This window comes from Chionomys nivalis, chromosome 1 (genome assembly GCF_950005125.1).
Source record: "Chionomys nivalis chromosome 1, mChiNiv1.1, whole genome shotgun sequence".
NCBI lineage: Eukaryota > Metazoa > Chordata > Mammalia > Rodentia > Cricetidae > Chionomys > Chionomys nivalis.
This window is the reverse complement of record NC_080086.1, coordinates 4667531-4686306: the sequence shown is the minus strand read 5'-3', so window position 1 is coordinate 4686306 and position 18776 is coordinate 4667531.

The window sequence follows — 18776 nt, the reverse complement described above, 5'->3', positions numbered from 1 at the left end:
CAGCTCATAGGAGCTATTCCACCGTTCCGTAGAAGGCAGCCATGGACAGCTGTTTGCAGCTGGCAGTCTGTGGTGACTGCTGGCTCACATCTTGACAGACCAGGAAGCAGAAGGCTGAACCTAGAAGCAAGACTTTGCTATAACCTTCAAGGCCCAGTGACCTCTTTCTCGCACTCAAACAGTTCTTTATCTTCCCCAAGCAGTACCCTGGGGACCAAGTGTTCTAACCCATAAGCCTGTGTGTACAATTCACCCACAAACCCTAACCGCTCTCAGCAGGTTTAGGATGGTAACCCAAGTATGAAGAACTCAGCGTTAACAGCAGGATATGGATAAGCAAACTGTGTACATTTTAACAGTGTATTTCCTAGTGGTGAAAAAGGAATACATTATCAAAACATACAGTATGGATAAATCTCAGGAGCTTCCACTGAGATGAAGGAGCTGGAGGCTGGAGGGGCCTCTGTGGTTAAAAGTACTTGCAGCTCTTGCAGAGGCCCTGAGCTTGGTTTCCAGCACCCACATCAGGTGGCTCACAAACCAACTATGACTCCAGCTCTAGGGGATCCAACATCCTCCTCTCGCCTCCATGGGCACTGCACACGTGTGTGCACACACATGAACACAAAAATAATCAAAACCAAATCATTGTTAAAAGCAGCCTGATGTGCATACAAAGAAGGAAAGTGTCTGTGCAGCTTGAGAAGAAGCCCTATGCCCTGAGAAACACATCAGGTAAAATGATGATTGAACAGCGACACAGCCTGACCAGGAAGGAGGACCGTGCAAACGCCTAGGGGGAGGAGCGTGATAGAGATGTAGGCTGTGGGTGTGCACAGCATCGAGACTCACAGAGCAGTGTGCTCAAGACTTCTGGAGTCGCTGTATGTTTCCGATCTAAAACTCTGAAACTCAATCATAGACGTCGAACAATAGGTTTGCTTTCTAGTTATATGGACCAGCCATCCTGAGGTTACCATCTGTATATTTTAGGATTTTGGGATCATGCTATCCAACGCAGTAACCGAGAGCCATGCTAGGTGGCTCAAAATGTGCTGCGTGACTGCACCAAGCCAAGCATGAGCTAGCTATTCCACGTGGACTGTAGATCCTGGCTACATGGGGAAGTAAGTGTTGTGTCTCCTGACCCCTTATACTGGCTAAGTGCTGCAAGAATATTTCAACTGCTTTTCTTTCTTAAATGTGCCAAGCAATTTTATGTTAGTCCCTTTATATTCACTGGATAGGCCTGAATTATGTATCTTTAGTGATGGTCTAGAAATGGAGGCCTCATATCCCATTGATCTATCATTTATCTGTCTGTCTGTCTGTGTGTCTGTCTATCCATCATCCACCTATCTATCCTGAAAGGATCTAGAAACAATTAAAGAAAGGCAGCACTGGCGGCAGAGACTGGCGCGCAGACGCGGCAAAGATAGGCGCACAGACGCGGCGGACGCGGGATGGTCCAAGCATGAAACAGTGAAGCCCACACTGAGAGCAGATCGCCCCACTACTGATGGAGGTGGGTCTTGTATTAATCTGTTGCTTTCATTGGTTAATTAATAAAGAAACTGCCTAGGCCCATTTGATAGGCCAACCCTTAGGTAGGTGGAGTAAACAGAAATGAATGTTGGGAGAAAGAAGCCGAGTCAGTGAGTCGCCATGATTCTCCCACTCCAGACAGATGCAGGTTAAGATCTTTCCTGGTAAGCCAGCTCGTGGTACTACACAGATTATTAGAAATGGGTTAATCTATATATGAGAGCTAGCCAGTAAGAGGCTAGAGCTAATGGGCCAAGCAGTGTTTAAAAGAATACAGTTTCTGTGTAATTATTTCGGGGCATAAGCTAGCCATGCGGGCAGCTGGGTGCTGGGGACCCAGCCCTGCCGCTCATATTACAACACACTACAATTAAATCAAGTAGATTTTGGGGGGGCTGGCCTGCAGAGTGGTAGGCCTTTAATTGGTGAGGTCCCCTGGCAAACGGGGAGCCTGGTCCTGTCCCTGAAGACCCTCCAGAGTGGGGAGAGTGTTTTTGGCCCACGGCAGGACCCAGGGAACGAAGCGGGGGCATTTCCCGACACCCCTTGACTCCCTGGTCAGTCTGTGAGGGCTGCTCCCCTCTGCTGGGGCTGCTCCTCCTCTGCTGTGACCTCTCTCTCCCTGGTCCATCCCAGCTTGTGCCCAGGGGCCTCCTCCCTTCTCCCTCCCTTCCACAGGGCCGCAGGATCACCCAGTTTAGCCTGTTTGGGCACTGGGTCGGGAGCTCGTGGCAGAGGGGCAGCGGGAGTTTCTTGATTTTGGTGGCTGGCCTGCAGAGTGGTAGGCCTTTTGTTGGCAAGGTCCCTGGCAAACGGGGACCCTTCTGAGTGGTGAGAGGGATCTCGGCCCACGGCGGGAGCCAGGAAACAGAGCGAGGGCATTTTGTAAGCAGGGCCCCTGGCCAGCAGGGAAACCTGATCCTGTTTTAAGAGACCCATTAGATAGCATCGATAGGAGGAGATGGGCAGGCACCAAGGCAAGAATTCACCCAACAATCTGAAAACAACATGAAAACACCAGAACCCAATGATTTTACAACAGAAGGACTTGAACACCGTAACACAGAAGAAGTGGAAAAATTGACTTTATGAAAGCAATAGAGTCCCTTAAGCAACATGTAAAAAATGCCCTTATAGAAATGGATGAGAAGTATAACAAAAAGTTTGAAGAAATGAGTAAATATGTAAATGATACCCTGGGACACCAAGAAAAAATGATCAAACAGGTAATGGAAACAGTTCAAGAATTGAAAACTGAAATGGAAGCAAAGAAGAAAACACAAACTGAGGACCAGCTGGATATGGAAAATCTAGGACAACGAGCAGAGACTACAGAAACAAGCATAATCAATAGAATACAAGAGATAAAAGAAAGAATCTCAGATTCTGAGGACACCATAGAGAAAATAAATGCACTGATCAAAGAAAACAGCAAAGTCAACAAATTCTCATCACAAAACATTCAGGAAATATGGGACACAATAAAAAGACCAAACCTAAGAATAATAGGGATAGAAGAAGAAGAAGAGTCACAGCTCAAAGGCCCAGAAAATATTTTTAACAAAATTATGGAAGAAAACTTTCCCAACATAAAGAAAGATATTCCTTTGAATATTCAAGAAGCATACAGAACACCAAATAGACTGGATCAAAAAAAAATCCCCTCACCATACAATAACCAAAACACAAAATATACAGATTAAAGAAAGAATATTAAGAGCTGCAAAGAAAAAGGGCAAGTAACTTATAAAGGTTAACCGATCAGACTTACACCTGAATTCTCTATGGAAACCATGAAAGCCAGAAGGTCCTGGATAGAGGCACTGCAGAAACCAAGAGACCATGGATGCAAGCCCAAACTACTATACCCAGCCAAGCTATCGTTCACTATCAGTGGAGAAAATAAGACACTCCAGGATAAGAACTAATTTAAACAATATGTAGCCACAAATCCAGCCCTACAGAAAGTAATAGAAGGAAAATCACAACCCAAGGAATCCAACATTACCAACACTGCCTACAATAACTCAGGCATCTAGCGACCCTTCACCAGAACAACTCAAAGAAGGGGGACACACAAGCTCTACTACCAAAAACAATAAGAATAACCGGAGTAAACAACCACTGGTCATTAATATCATTTAATATTAATGGTCTCAATTCACCTATAAAAAGGCACAGGCTAAGAGATTGGATACGAAAACAAGATCCAACATTCTGCTGTTTATAAGAAATACATCTCAACCACAAAGAGAGGCATCTACTCATAGTAAAGGGTTGGGAAAAGGTTTTTCAAGCAAATGGTCCTAAGAAAAAAGCAGGTGTGGCCATATTAATTTCTAACAAAACTGACTTCAAACTAAAATCAATCAGAAGAGATCGAGATGGACACTTTATACTCATAACTGGAACAATTCATCAGGATGAAGTCTCAATCCTGAATATCTACGCCCCTAATATAAAAGCACCCATTTATGTAAAAGAAATATTACGAGAACTCAAGGCAGACATCAAACCACACACACTAATATTAGGAGACTTCAACACACCTCTCTCACCAATGGACAGGTCTATCAGACAGAAACCTAACAGAGAATTAAGAGAATTATTGGAGGTAATGAAGCAAATGGACTTAACAGACATCTATAGAACACTCCACCCAAATAGGAAAGAATATACCTTCTTCTCTGCAGCTCATGGAACCTTCGCGAAAACTGACCACATGCTCGGTAACAAAGGAAACCTCCATAGATACAAAAAAATATCAGTGTCCACCTGTGTCTTATCAGATCACCATGGATTAAAAATAGAAGGCAACAACAATGCTACCCCCAGAAAGCCGACAAACTCATGGAAACTGAACAGTCAACTACTGAACCACACCTGGGTCAAGGAAGAAATTAAGAAAGAAATTAAAGTCTTTCTTAAATTTAATGAAAATAAAGAGACAACATATTCAAACCTATGGGACACGATGAAAGCAATGCTAAGAGGAAAGTTCATAGCACTAAGTGCCCACTTAAAGAAAACGGAGAAAGCATACATTGGGGACTTAACAGCACACCTGAAAGCTCTAGAAAAAGAAAAGAGATGCGCCCAAGAGGAGTAAAAGACTGGAAATAATCAAACTGAGGGTGGAAATCAACAAAATAGAAACACAGAAAACAGTCCAAAGAATCAATGAAACAAAAAGTTGATTCTTGGAGAAAATCAGCAAGATCGACAAACCCCTATCCAAACTAATTAAACAACAGAGAGAGAACACACAAATAAATAAGATCAGAAAAGAAAAGGGGGACATAACCACAGACACAGAGGAAATTCAGAGAATCATTAGATCTTACTACAAAAGCCTATATGCCACAAAACTGGAAAATGCAAAAGAAATGGACTTTTTTTTAGATAAGTACCATATACCAAAGTTAAACCAAGACCAGGTGAATGAACTAAATAGACCTGTTAGTCACAAAGAATAAGAAACTGTTATCAAAAATCTCCCTTCCAAAAAAAGCCCAGGACCAGATGGTTTCAATGCAGAATTCTACCAGAACTTCCAAGAAGACCTAATACCTATACTCCTTAATGTATTTCACAATATGGAAACAGAAGAGTCATTGCCAAATTCCTTTTATGAAGCTACAGTTACCCTGATACCAAAACCACACAAAGACCCAACCAAAAAGAGAATTACAAGCCTATCTTACTCATGAACATTGACGCAAAAATTCTCAATGAAATACTGGCAAACCGAATCCAAGAACACATTAGAAAAATTATCCATTATGATCAAGTAGGCTTCATCCCAGAGATGCAGGGCTGGTTCAACATACGCAGATCTATCAATGTAATCCACCATATAAATAGACTAAAAGAAAAAACCATATGATCATTTCATTAGATGCTGAAAAAGCATTTGACAAAATTCAACACTCCTTTATGATAAAGGTCTTGGAGAGATTAGGGATACAAGGGACATACCTAAATATGATAAAAGCTATTTACAGCAAGCCGACAGCTTACATTAAATTAAAGGGAGAAAAACTCAAAGCCATCCCAATAAAATCAGGAACACGATGAGGCTGTCCACTCTCTCCATACCTCTTCAATATAGTGCTTGAAGTTCTAGCAATAGCAATAAGACAACATAAGGGAATCAAGGGGATTCATATTGGAAATGAAAAAGTTAAGCTTTCGTTATTTGCAGATGATATGATAGTATACATAAGCGACCCCAAAAACTCTACCAAAGAACTCCTACAGCTGATAAACACCTTTAGTAATGTGGCAGGATACAAGATCAACTCCAAAAAATCAGTTGCCTTCCTATACACTAAGGATAAGGAAGCAGAGAGGGAAATCAGAGAAGCATCACCTTTCACAATAGCCACAAATAGCATAAAATATCTTGGGGTAACTCTGACCAAGGAAGTGAAAGATCTATTTGACAAGAACTTTAAGTCTTTGAAGAAAGAAATTGAAGAGGACACCAGAAAATGGAAGGATCTCCCTTGCTCTTGGATTGGGGGATCAACATAGTAAAAATGGCAATTCTACCAAAAGCAATCTATAGATTCAATGCAATCCCCATCAAAATCCTATCAAAATTCTTCACAGATCTGGAGAAGACAATAATCAACTTTATATGGAAAAAAAAAACCCAGGATAGCCAAAACAATCTTATACAATAAAGGAACTTCTGGAGGCATTACCATCCCTGACTTCAAACTCTATTACAGAGCTACAGTATTGAAAACAACTTGGTATTGACATAAAAACAGAGAAGTCGACCAATGGAATCAAATAGAAGACCCGGACTTTAACCCACAAACCTATGAACACCTGATTTTCGATAAAGGAGCTAAAAGTATACAATGGAAAAAAGAGAGCATCTTCAACAAATTGTGCTGGCTTAACTGGATGACAATCTGTAGAAGAATGAAAATAGATCCATATCTATCACCATGCACAAAACTCAAGTCCAAATGGATTAAACACCTCAATATCAGTCCAAACACACTGAACCTGGTAGAAGAGAAAGTGGGAAGTACTCTACAACACATGGGCACAGGAGAACACTTCCTACGTATAACCCCAGCAGCACAGGGCAACATTGAATAAATGGGACCTCCTGAAACTGAGAAGCTTCTGTAAAGCAAAGGACACTGTCACTAAGACAAAAAGGCAACCCACTGACTGGGAGAAGATCTTCACCAACCCTGCAACTGACAAAGGTCTGATCTCCAAAATATATAAAGAACTCAAGAAACTAGACTGTAAAAAACTAATCAACCCAATTTTAAAATGGGGCACTGAGCTGAACAGATTATTCTCAACAGAAGAAATTCAAATGGCCAAAAGACACTTAAGGTCATGCTCAACCTCCTTAGCGATCAGGGAAATGCAAACCAAGACAACTTTAAGATACCATCTTACACCTGTCAAAATGGCTAAAATCAAAAACACCAATGATAGCCTTTGCTTGAGAGGTTGTGGAGTAAGGAGTGCACTCATCTATTGCTGGTGGGAATGCAAACTTGTGCAACCATTTTGGAAAGCAGTGTGGCGGTTTCTCAGGAAATTCGGGATCAACCTACCCTTGGACCTAGCAATACCACTCTTGGGAATATACCCAAGAGATGCCTTATCATACAACAAAAGTATATGCTCAACTATGTTCATAGCAGCATTGTCTGTAATAGCCAGAACCTGGAAACAACCTAGATGCCCTTCAATGGAAGAATGGATGAAGAAAGTATGGAATATATACATATTAGAGTACTACTCAGCAGTAAAAAACAATGACTTCTTGAATTTTGCATGCAAATGGATGGAAATAGAAAACACTATCCTGAGTGAGGTAAGCCAGACCCAAAAAGAGGAGCATGGGATGTACTCACTCATAATTGGTTTCTAGCCATAAATAAAGGACATTGAGCCTAGAATTCGTGATCCTAGAGAAGCTAAATAAGAAGGTGAACCCAAAGAAAAACATATAGGCATCCTCCTGAATATTAACCTTCATCAGGCGATGAAAGGAGACAGAGACAGTGACCCACATTGGAGCAACGGACTGAAATCCCAAGGTCCAAATCAGGAGCAGAAGGAGAGAGAGCATGAACAAGGAACTCAGGACTGCGAGGGGTGCACCCACACACTGAGACAATGGGGATGATCTATCGGGAACTCACCAAGGCCAGCTGGACTGGGTCTGAAAAAGCATGAGATAAAACCGGACTCACTGAACATAACAGACAATGAGGACTGCTGAGAACTCAAGAACAATGGCACTGGGTTTTGATCCTACTGCAGGTACTGGCTTTGTGGGAGCCTAGGCTGTTTGGATGCTCACCTTACTAGACCTGGAAGGAGGTGGGAGGTCCTTGGACTTCCCACAGGGCAGGGAACCCTGACTGCTCTCCGGGCTGATGAGGGAGGGGGACTTGATTGAGGGAGAGGGAGGGAAATGGGAGGCGGTGGCGAGGAGGAGGCATAAATCTTTAATAATTAAATAAATAAATTATAAAACCTCAAAAAACAAAACAAAACAAAAAATTTAGAAAGGCAGCACTAAGCACACTCTCTCACCATGCTGTTGGCAACATTCTACATAAGAAGGATAGATACAGGACTGGGGAAGTGTCTCAGTAGTTAAAGCACTGTCCACACAGGTGTGAGGACAGTTCAGATCCCTGAACTCACATAGATGCCAGGTAGGCATGGTGACCGGACTGCATTTCCAGCCCCCAAAGGCAGAGGCAGAAAATCCCAGAGCAAGGTGGTCATGTCACAGAACTCCGGGTTTGACTGAGAGACCTTGCCTCCTTGAATAAAATGGAAGATAATCCCCGGTATCAACAACAGGCCTCCACATGCTTGAGCACACCAATACATGTGAAATATGAAAGCATGTCTACACATGCATGCGTTCCACATACACATGTGTCCACACATATGCAAGCATGTCTATACATGCATGTGCAACATACACATACAGGTAACAATATCAGGAAATGTAGATGCATGAAGAAATGGGTCAGGAAATGTACCAAGTACAAGGCATCGTATCTTACCACAAAGAACTGCTCAGAATCAAAATGAGGGGTGAAAATACCTCAAATGGATCATTTTTCAAGGGGCTTTCAAGAGCAGAGCGGGGTCATGGGAGCATCAAATGACAATATCAACAAACTACAACCTATCATGTAAAAAAAATCCTGTGTCTGTAATCATATCAATACATAGATAAAGCACCCACATCAGGTGGCTTATAGCCATATTTAACTCCATTTCTAGGGACCCAGTACATCTTGGCCTCTATATGTGTGCCTGGTGCCACAGAGACCAGAAGAGGGCATGGGAGTCCCTGAAATTGGAATTACAGATTGTAGCACAGAGATATATGTTTGTTTCCCAGCCACCCAGACCAAATAATCACACAGAAACTATATGAATTACAACACTGTTTGGACAATGACTCAGGCATATTCCTAGCTAGCTCTTACATCTTAAATTAACCCATTTCCATTAGTCTATGCATTGCCACATGGCTGTGGCATTACCTCACTTTCTATATGTCTTCTTTCCTCAGTGGCTGGCTTGCGTCTGCTTGACTCCGCTTGCTCTCTATATATCTCTGTTTGGATTTGCCTAGCTTTACTCTGCTAAGCCACTGGCTGAAACAGCTTTATTCATCAACCAATAAAAGCAACACACGTACAGAAGGACCTCCCACATCAACAGAGAGTTGTTAGCCTCCATATAGGTGCTGGGTGTTGAACCCAGTCCTCTGCCAGAGCAGTAAGTGCTCTTAACAATGGAGACATCTCTCCATCCCCAATAAATAAGCATGTTAGGAAATGGGGAACAAAAGGAAATTAGCAATGAATAATAAAAAAAACCTTATAGGTAAAAGTTCAATGAGCTTACTTACCTAGTCTTAAAACATCTCCCCTAATTCTAATTATAGAGGGGTTGTTTTACTTTAGAAATATGATTTTAAAACCATGCAGTCAGAAAAAAATCAAAATAAACTCAAAACCAGTTACAATATTTTCCTGACTTTGTGTCTTCATATCACCAAGAAGATTCAGCTCACTTGGTGAGAAAAATGAACCTAACTAAAGTTTGGCTCAGAATTGATCACTAGACCCATGTGAGTAATTTTTATAAAATCTCTGTAAGATATTTAGAGATGGAAAGTTTAGATATCCCAAGAAAACTGGCAGCAATAGGCGTCACTAGAAATACTACTTATCAAACTAACCAGCCAACTTGATCAGGCAGCAAGCAAGAGCAATGCAGGGTGTAATAGCCTCACATTTCAGGCACGCTTGCCTCTGCTGTGTCTGGAAATAGTCAACTTAAGTGATGTCAAGCACTGAAAACTTTAAAAATATTTCATGGAATTAAAAAACAACTGTAATACAGGGCTAGAGAGATGCTCAGTGGGTAAGGCCGCTTACTTTGCAAACCTCAGGACCTGAATTTTAATCCCCAGCACTAGAGCAAAGAGCTGGGCATAGCTGACTGTGTCTGCAAGCCCAGCATTGGGAGAGGAGTTCACTGGTCAACTAGCTTGTAAGAAATGATGACCTTCATTCAAGGTCACTGGTTCAAAGAGGGACCCTGCTGCAGGTGATAAGGTGGAGAGTCACAGAGGGAAACCCTATATTCTGTTCTGGGTTCCTTACATCCACACATAGGCACACACACCCCCACACATATGCATCACATACACACTCACCAATCATACAGAAATGTAATCAAGATTTCATGGGAATAGGCAGGAAATGAAAATGACGGTGGCAGTTAGAGTGAGGAATCCCCACAGTCTCAGACCTTTGAGCAGTTGGTCCCCCCCCCCCAGTTCCTGGCACTGTTTGGGGAGGCATAGGAGGTATGAATTTGCTGGAGGGGGTGCATCATGGTGGGGGGGGCGTTGGGGTTTCAAAGTCTTGAGCCATTCCTAGTTTGTTCTCTCTGTTTGTTCCCTGCTTGTAATCTGAGGTATGAGCTCTCAGCTGTGCCATGACCACCACACTCCCCTGACTCTCAGCTGTGCTCCCCCTGTCATGACCACCACACTCCCCTGATTCTCAGCTGTGCTCCCCCTGCTATGCCCACCACTCCTCCCTACCATGGTGGTCATGGTCTCCTGTACCCTTGGGACCATAAGCCCAAATAATCCCCTCCTTCTAGGCATTGCCTTAACCATACTGTAACTCATACAACTACTTGTGGAAGAAGATATTCTTAGGTTCATATTACAGAAGGGTTGAATTTGTTGCTCTGCTACAATAACCCTATGAAAAAGAAAGGAATAAAGCTGTTGCCTGCATCTGAGGAAGAACAATTAAAATCAAATTACACACAGGCAGTAATTGGATGTTTAGCTCTCAGCATTGAAGTCAGTCCTATACCAGTAGCTTCATAATTAAAAGCAACAGAGCCGGTTGATGTATTAACTTATTGTTTGTATAATAACAAAACCTTTTCAAAGGGCTGGAGGTCCTTACAAATTAAAACAGGGCACATAGGTAGCCCAGGTTATCAGAAGATAGCCCCGGCCGTCAGAATGTAACACACAGTGTCCACAGATGCATGGCACACTGGGATGTGGAGGAAAGCATCCACTTTTCTAGAGTTTTGAGAAAGAATCTTCATAGGGAGGAAGAGATGACCTAGCAGAAGCTTCCAGAAAAACTGAGAAATTGTCATACTGATTTCCAAAGTGGCTGTACAAATTTGCATTCCCACCAGCAATCGAGGAGTGTTCCCTTTTCCCCACAGCCTCTCCAGCATAAATTGTCATCAGTGTTCTTGAACTTGGCCATTCTTCCAGGTGTAAGATGGAATCTCAGAGTTGTTTTGATTTGCATTTCTCTGATGACTAAGGATGTTGAACATTTCCTTAAGTGTCTTTCAGCCATTTTAGATTCCTCTGTTGAGAGTTCTCTGCTTAGGTTTGTACCCCATTTTTATTGGATTATTTGTTCTTTTGATAAACAATTTCTTCAGTTCCTTGTATATTTTGGACATCAGCCCTCTGTCTGATGTGGGGTTGGTGAAGATCTCTTTGCATTCTGTCGGCTGTTGTTTTGTCTTGTTGACCGTGTCCTTTGCTTCACAGAAGCTTTTCAGTTTCAGGAAGTCCCATTTATTAATTGTTTATCTCAGTGTCTGTGTTACTGGGGTTATATTTAGGAAGTGGTCTCTTGTGCCAATGTGTTCAAGTGTATTTTCCACTTTCTCTTCTATGAGGTTCAATGTGGTTGGCTTTATGTTGAGGTCTTTGATCCATTTGGACTTGATAGATATAGATCTATTTTCATTCTCCTACATGTTGGTATCCAGTTTTGCCAGTGCTATTTGTTAAATATGCTGTATTCTTTCCATTTTATAATTTTTACTTCTTTGTAAAAAAGTCAGGTGTTTGTAGGTGTGTGGATTAATATCTGGGTCTTTGATTTGGTTTCATTGGTCCTCCTGTCTGTTTTTATGCCAATACCAGGCTGTTTTCAGTACAATATCTCTGTAGTAGAGTTTGAAGTCAGGGATTGTGATGCCTCCAGAAGTTCCTTTATTGTACAGGATTGTTGTGGCTATCCTGGGTTTTCTGTTTTTCCATATGAAAAACTCCCTCTGACCTGCTCTTGCGGAGGTTGCTGGCTCAGGACTGCCCCTGCAGAGATCCCTGGCTTGGGCCCAGTCAACCCTTTTTCTCTTGATGTTGCTTTTGTGGGGGCATTTCATCCCAGCAACAAGAACAATAACAAGATAACTCTTCTCACCCACTTTCACATGCTGGGTTCATGGCAAGCTTCGTTTCATTTCTGTGCTCCTGGCAAGGATCTTCAGAACCAAAGATTGCCCTTAAACTGTATCAAAATAACAGAAGTCTGACATGGACTCTATCAATTGGGGTTAAATCTTTTGGCCTTGGAACTAAGCACAAAGCATTCAGCTCGAATACATGGAAGTGGTAATAGTTAACAGTACAGGATTACAATATCAGCTTTGACATGCGCCTCTAGGGGCATTTTAACAAAAGTCCTATTTATAGAACGTCCATTGTGTGGAGTAGGTGACCTGCCCAGGTGCCATGTGCTGAGGAGGAAGTGGCACACCTGGAGCTCCTCAGAGAACAGCTACACCGTCATGGAGTCTTCAGAGCTGAGTCTTTAGACTCTGACCACCTGGGGGACTGGAACACAAACCTTTGATGGCCCTATGAGTGGGACTCTAGAAATACAAGCCTGGCCACACGTTGTTTGAGTACAATGACTTCACTTGCCAGCGTCTTCTTTTCCTCACTGAGTGCATCTGACTTTCTCCCTGAGCCACTTTCTAAAGACTGAATTAATAGACACGGGTATATAAAACTCTAAGTGAGGGGATGGGAGGAGGGCTGGTATGTAAAGCGCTTGTCCTGGAAGCATGCACACCTGAGTTCCGCCCCAGCGCTCACGGTTGTGGGTGCTTGCAGTCTCAGCTAGGGAGGCAGAGGCAGCGGGTCCCCTGAGGCAAGCCAGTCTAGATTACCTAGGTAGGCTGCAGGTAGGTCAGAGATCCTATCCTGAAGAAAACAAGTCGGGGGCTCCTGAGTAATGGCACTCTGGGGTGACTCTGGCTTGCATAGACTCATGTAGTGCACACACATGCATACTTACAACACCCAGAGAAAAGAAACCTCATTGTGCCCTCTGCTACAAAATGTTCATAATTAAACAGAGTTGCCAGGAAATCATGCATTGAATTTACACCAAGAAGCCTCTCCTTGAGATACTGACCCAACCACCTGCTAGACCAATGCCAAGGCCAGTCACGGAGGCAGTAGACAGTCGTTCCTGAAGCCAAACACAGGTAGCTCCTTCGACGATGTCTTCCTTGCCCAGAAGCTTGACTTGCTGACTTTTTCACTTCTTTGGGTCTCAGAAGAAGTCTCCTGATGTGTCCCTCCCTGGTCTGGAGAGAACAGTCCTCCTGCATCAGCATCCTGAGTGCTGAGACTGGCAGTGTCTGCCACCATACCTAACCTTCTAGTGTTTATAATGCTGTCTCCTGCTCTTCGGTCTGTGGTAGGCTTCCGTCTAGAATCTTTCAAAGGCAGCAAACTTCAGATAAAGCAGTCAGTTTTTACCTACCCACAGGAGATGATATTTATTCCTGGTCCCGAGCGTCTACTTTATCTGGAAACTTCCTTAGAGTGGTCTTGGCCTCTTCCCACCTTTCCAGAGTCTATGAGCTCAACCTTGCGTGTTTGATAAACAGCTACTGCAAAGCACTTTTCATGTCGCCTCTTCCACAGGTTGTAAGAGGCCGCTGCGGCACGAGGCCTGCGTCCATCTGGTCAGGACAGAAGGATGAGCGTGCCTCCTCCTGAGATGCACCGCTAACGAGCTCAGATCCCCGTGTCCTATGCCACGTTATCCCTCCAGTCTCAATCAGCCACAGGCACCGTGGCTCCGTCTCCAGCTGTCTCAGTCTTTGCTGCTCTCATAAGTAGCTTATGACTCGGGGTCTCTTTTGTGACCTGTTGACCTTAGGTTGTTACTTAAGGATGTTAGTTCAAGGCCGTCTCTCCCATTCCACTATTTTAACTTAATGAGTCCTCTGTAGCCGTTGTTCAGTTCTTGCTTTAATCCCTCTCAGTAAGTTACCGTGGTTTTAATTGTTAAGGACCCAATCTAGGATCATCTGGAAGAGTCTTAGTGGGGATTTCCCAAATCAGGTCTCCTCTGGGTATGTCTGCAGGAGATGTCTTACCGATGTTAACTGAGACAGGAAGGCTCTGTCTAAAATTGGGAGGCATCAGTGCCTGGGTTTGAATCCCAAACTGCACGGAAAAGGAGCAAAGGAGTTGGGCACAGGCCTCTGTCCATCCATTCTCTGCCCAGTCTTGACTGTGACTGGGATGTGGCTGGCTGCCATCTTGACTTCCCCACAGTGAGGGGCTGTAGCCTGGAACTGTGAGCTGAAAGAAACCCTCTCTGCCTTAAGTCGCTTCCTGTCTTCTTATCTCCACCACAGCAGTGGCGTGAGGCCAGTCGGCCTTCCTGCTCTCCCTTTCACCTCCTTGTCTTCCTTACTCACCCTTCCACCTCTAGAAATTGCTCCAAATAAATGACTTCAAGGATTCACAGAATCGGCAGCATTGGTGACTTCTGGGCAAGTGATACAAACACAGAAACTGTCAGTTCCCACCCCAGAGCCTCTGAGTCAGGAACTCCAGAGGCAGAGCCAGCACTCTGAGGCTCACAGCCCTCAGGATACTCTGACACAGTCAGTTTTGATAACCACAGCCCTAACTCACCCAGCTCCAGGGTTTGTGTCTGCTCAGATAGACATCTTGCCTTAGACTCTTCTGGGATGACTAACCCATTTACTAGGCTCATCCTCAATTGCTTAATGCCTCTAGCCTATACTACCTCCATCTCCAACCAAAAGACCATAAAGGACTTACAATGAGGGTCCCTGAGTCTCATGTGATTTAGTGATAAGTTGGCAACTTTGTAACTTTGTTTTAATTTAGTTTACAGCCCGTCAGTCAGCTCATGTGTCTACAACACAAGCCACTCACGGATCCGCAAGTCTCGGTGTTTGGTTCTTAATGGATAAACAGAAATATTCCGTCACAAATACCATAGGTCACACTAATTTTAAAAAAAGTGGTTTTCACAGCATTTATTTCCTAACAATTTGAAAAGCATCAGCTGACTCAGTTACTCTAAAACTGTGTCTGGTTTGTTTGTGGGATAGTTGGTGTTCTACATCAGGAGATTAGCTGATTTCTGGAACATGTGGATTTTTCCTTCTTATTTTTTTGCTTAATCTATGAAACAAATATTTAGGGGCAGTAACAGTGAGGAGGCTAGGATGAGAGGCGGGGGAAAGGAATTGAATCTGAGAAAAGAAAGATTTTTTTTTTAAATCATGTCAAATAAACCCAATATACAAACAGTTGTATTTAGCTATTTTAATATATTTTCCTATCTGTTCATACTTCAATAAGCGTTATCTAATACCTACATATTTCTAATAATGAAATAGTTCAGGTATTTATTAACTACTTTCCTTTATTCTCTAAAGAGTAAATCGACAATATCTGTAGACCTTCATGGTTCAACTGTGATCTGATACCAAACGGGTCCTGTTTGGGGCACTCTGCCATTCAGGGGAAGGCACTTCACGGGGAGGGCAGAACAAGTCACTCACTCAAGCTGTAATGAAAAGCATTTAGTTTTTATGAGTTAGTCGGAGGCGTATTCTCAAGGGAGTGTTTCAGAGCTCTTATGCATTCAATCTGTTTCCCCAAGGGGGAGGAAAAAGGGATTCAGTGAACTAAAGTCGGTGAGATGAGTCATTGTTTAGCCCTACTCCAAAGGCTTACGCAGTTTCAACTCAGCCCCTCGGGCTCAGGGTGCCAGTGCCTGGCAGACTTTCCTTTGTGATCCATCTCCAGTGACCACAACATCCCTAGGCCTGCATCCTCAGTCTCCATGGAACCCGCCGTGAAGACGGGGTCCTCATGGTATTAACACTAAACTTTTAGCCTTGATGGCAAATGACAGACAGCGTTCTCCTTTCTGATTGTGCGATGGTTAATCCTGACTGCCAATTGATTGGGTTAATACACACCTGCAGTATTGGCGGGACATACCTCTGGGAGCGCCTCAGCCGTCGTTTCTACAGAGGATTGATGGAAAGGGTCTAGGATTTAGGACTCGATTAAAGGAGCAAAGGAGAAAAAGCAGTCCAGCATCCATGCTCATCTATCTCGGCTTCCTGAGAGGGTAAGGCGCTCCACCCACACTCTGTCCACACAGGCTTTCGGCTGCCACGTCTTCCCTACCCTAACGGACCGTGTCCCAAAAAACTGTGAGCCCAGATAACTCCAACCACACCCTACGTTTCTTCCTGTCAGATGTTCGGTCAGCACAACGGGAAAAGTCGCGGGAGATGGCATCTGTACAGAGTTCTGACGTTTGTGTTTTCTCTCAGGAACGGCACTCCGGCCTCATCTGATGCTTTTTGCGCTTCCCCTAATCCTAACTAACCACATTTCCACCAAGCCTGGGCTCCAGGAAGAGTTACGACCGCCTTCTCAAACCCTCAAGCTTCCTTCAATTTTTCTTGCATCTTCTGTGTTAATTTCAGTCTTTATTCACCTCAGTTTTCTCCCCCAGTCCCCACAGGTACTGTTTTTCTGTGAAACTCAACAACTCTCCTTCAGTAGCTCGTGTAGATGCTAGAGCATAGGTTTTCAACCAGTGGGCCGTAACCCCGTGGGGGGCGGGAATGAACAACTCTTTCACAGGGGTCCCCCAAGACCATCAGGAAACACAGATATTTACATTACCTAGTGTGGATTTGGGGAAAACAAGTATCAACATAGCATTTCCTTCCAGGCAAAGTGCTGGAACCTAGCTTGGCATTTGTAGACGAGAACAGGAGTTGAATCCAACATTCAAGCTCCATTTCCTGTACTGTGGAGACTGAGCTTCAGGCATGTTCTCTTACCATTCTGGGGGCTGGTTTTGGAGCTGATCCGTGGAGAAGCTGTACAATGGAGCAAGAGAAACCACGTTTACCAAGTCAGAATGTTCTCGGTACGAAGCACAAATCTTTATACCTACAATGTTCCGATAACTACCACAGTAATTCTGCTGCAGGAAGACAGAGTTAAAATAAGCTGCCAAGCAGGGCGGTGGTGGCGCATGCCTTTAATCCCAGCACTCGGGAGGCAGAGGCAGGAGGATCTCTGTGAGTTCGAGGCCAGCCTGGTCTACAAGAGCTAGTTCCAGGACAGGAACCAAAAAGCTACAGAGAAACCCTGTCTCTAAAAATCCAAAACAAAAAACAAAAAAAAAACAAAAACAAAAAACAAGCTGCCAGGCAGAGGCGATGGCTCAGTAGATAGAAGTGTTCACACAAGTGTTAGGACCTGCGTTCAGATCCCCAGAACCCAATGTGAAACCCAATACTGGAGCTCAAGTCTGTTATCCTGACATCTTAGAGCCAGATGGGAAACATAGAGAGGAGAATGCCCAGGAGTACACACATACATATAGACACACATGTATGTATATATATACACATATATGTATATATAATGTGCATGTATATGTATGCATGTACATTTATGTGTGTGTATATATATATATATATATAATTTTATTTATTTTAAAACATGGGCAAAGGCACTTGCTATTAAACCTAACAACCTGAGTTTCATCCCCAGGATTTAGAAGGTTAAAAGAGAAAACTTAGGCCTGCAAGTTGTCCTTTGATGACCACATGTGCACCATATATACTTATTCTTATTCCTAAAATAATGTGGGGGAGTCCCCTGGGGGGCTCACGGAGCAAGCTCTGGCGGGCCCCCAGCGGTGCCGGGTGCTGGCTCCAGGGTCCGGCACCCGAGTGGCGGCAGAGGGAAGCCATGCGGCAGAATTCCCAATGCGCGGTGGTTGTGAGCAGACCCACGGACACAGAAAGTAGCCATAAAAGCATTTATTAAAAGGGGAGTGATTAACCTTTTACGGTCTAATTTCTTGAGTTCATTGTATATTTTGGATATCAGACCTTTGTCAGTTGCAGGGTTGGTGAAGATCTTCTCCCAGTCAGTGGGTTGCCTTTCTGTCTTAGTGACAGTGTCCTTTGCTTTACAGAAGCTTCTCAGTCTCAGGAGGTCCCATTTATTCAATGATGTCCTTAGTGCTGCTGGGGTTATACGTAGGAAGTGTTCTCCTGTGCCCATGAACTCACCAAGGCCAGCTGGCCGGGGTCTGAAAAAGCATGGGACAAAACCGGTCTCGCTGAACATAATGGACAATGAGGACTACTGAGAACTGAAGAACAATGGCAATGGGTTCTTGATCCTATTGCACGTAATGGCTTTGTGGGAGCCCAGGTAGTTTGGATGCTCACCTTACTAGACCTGGATGGAGGTGGGTGGTCCTTGGACCTCCCACAGGGCAGAGAAACCTGCTTGCTCTTTGGGCTGAGGAGGAAGGAAGACTTGATTGGGGGAGGGGGAGGGAATGGGAGGTGGTGGCGGGGAAGAGGCAGAAATCTTTAATAATTAAATAAATTAATTAATAAAAAAAAAAAGAAAATGCCAAAAAATAAAAAAATAAAAAATAAAAGGGGAGAAAGGGGGAAAGGAGGGAGGGAGGGAGAGAGAGAGAGAGAGAGAGAGAGAGAGAGAGAGAGAGAGAGAGAGAGGGAAA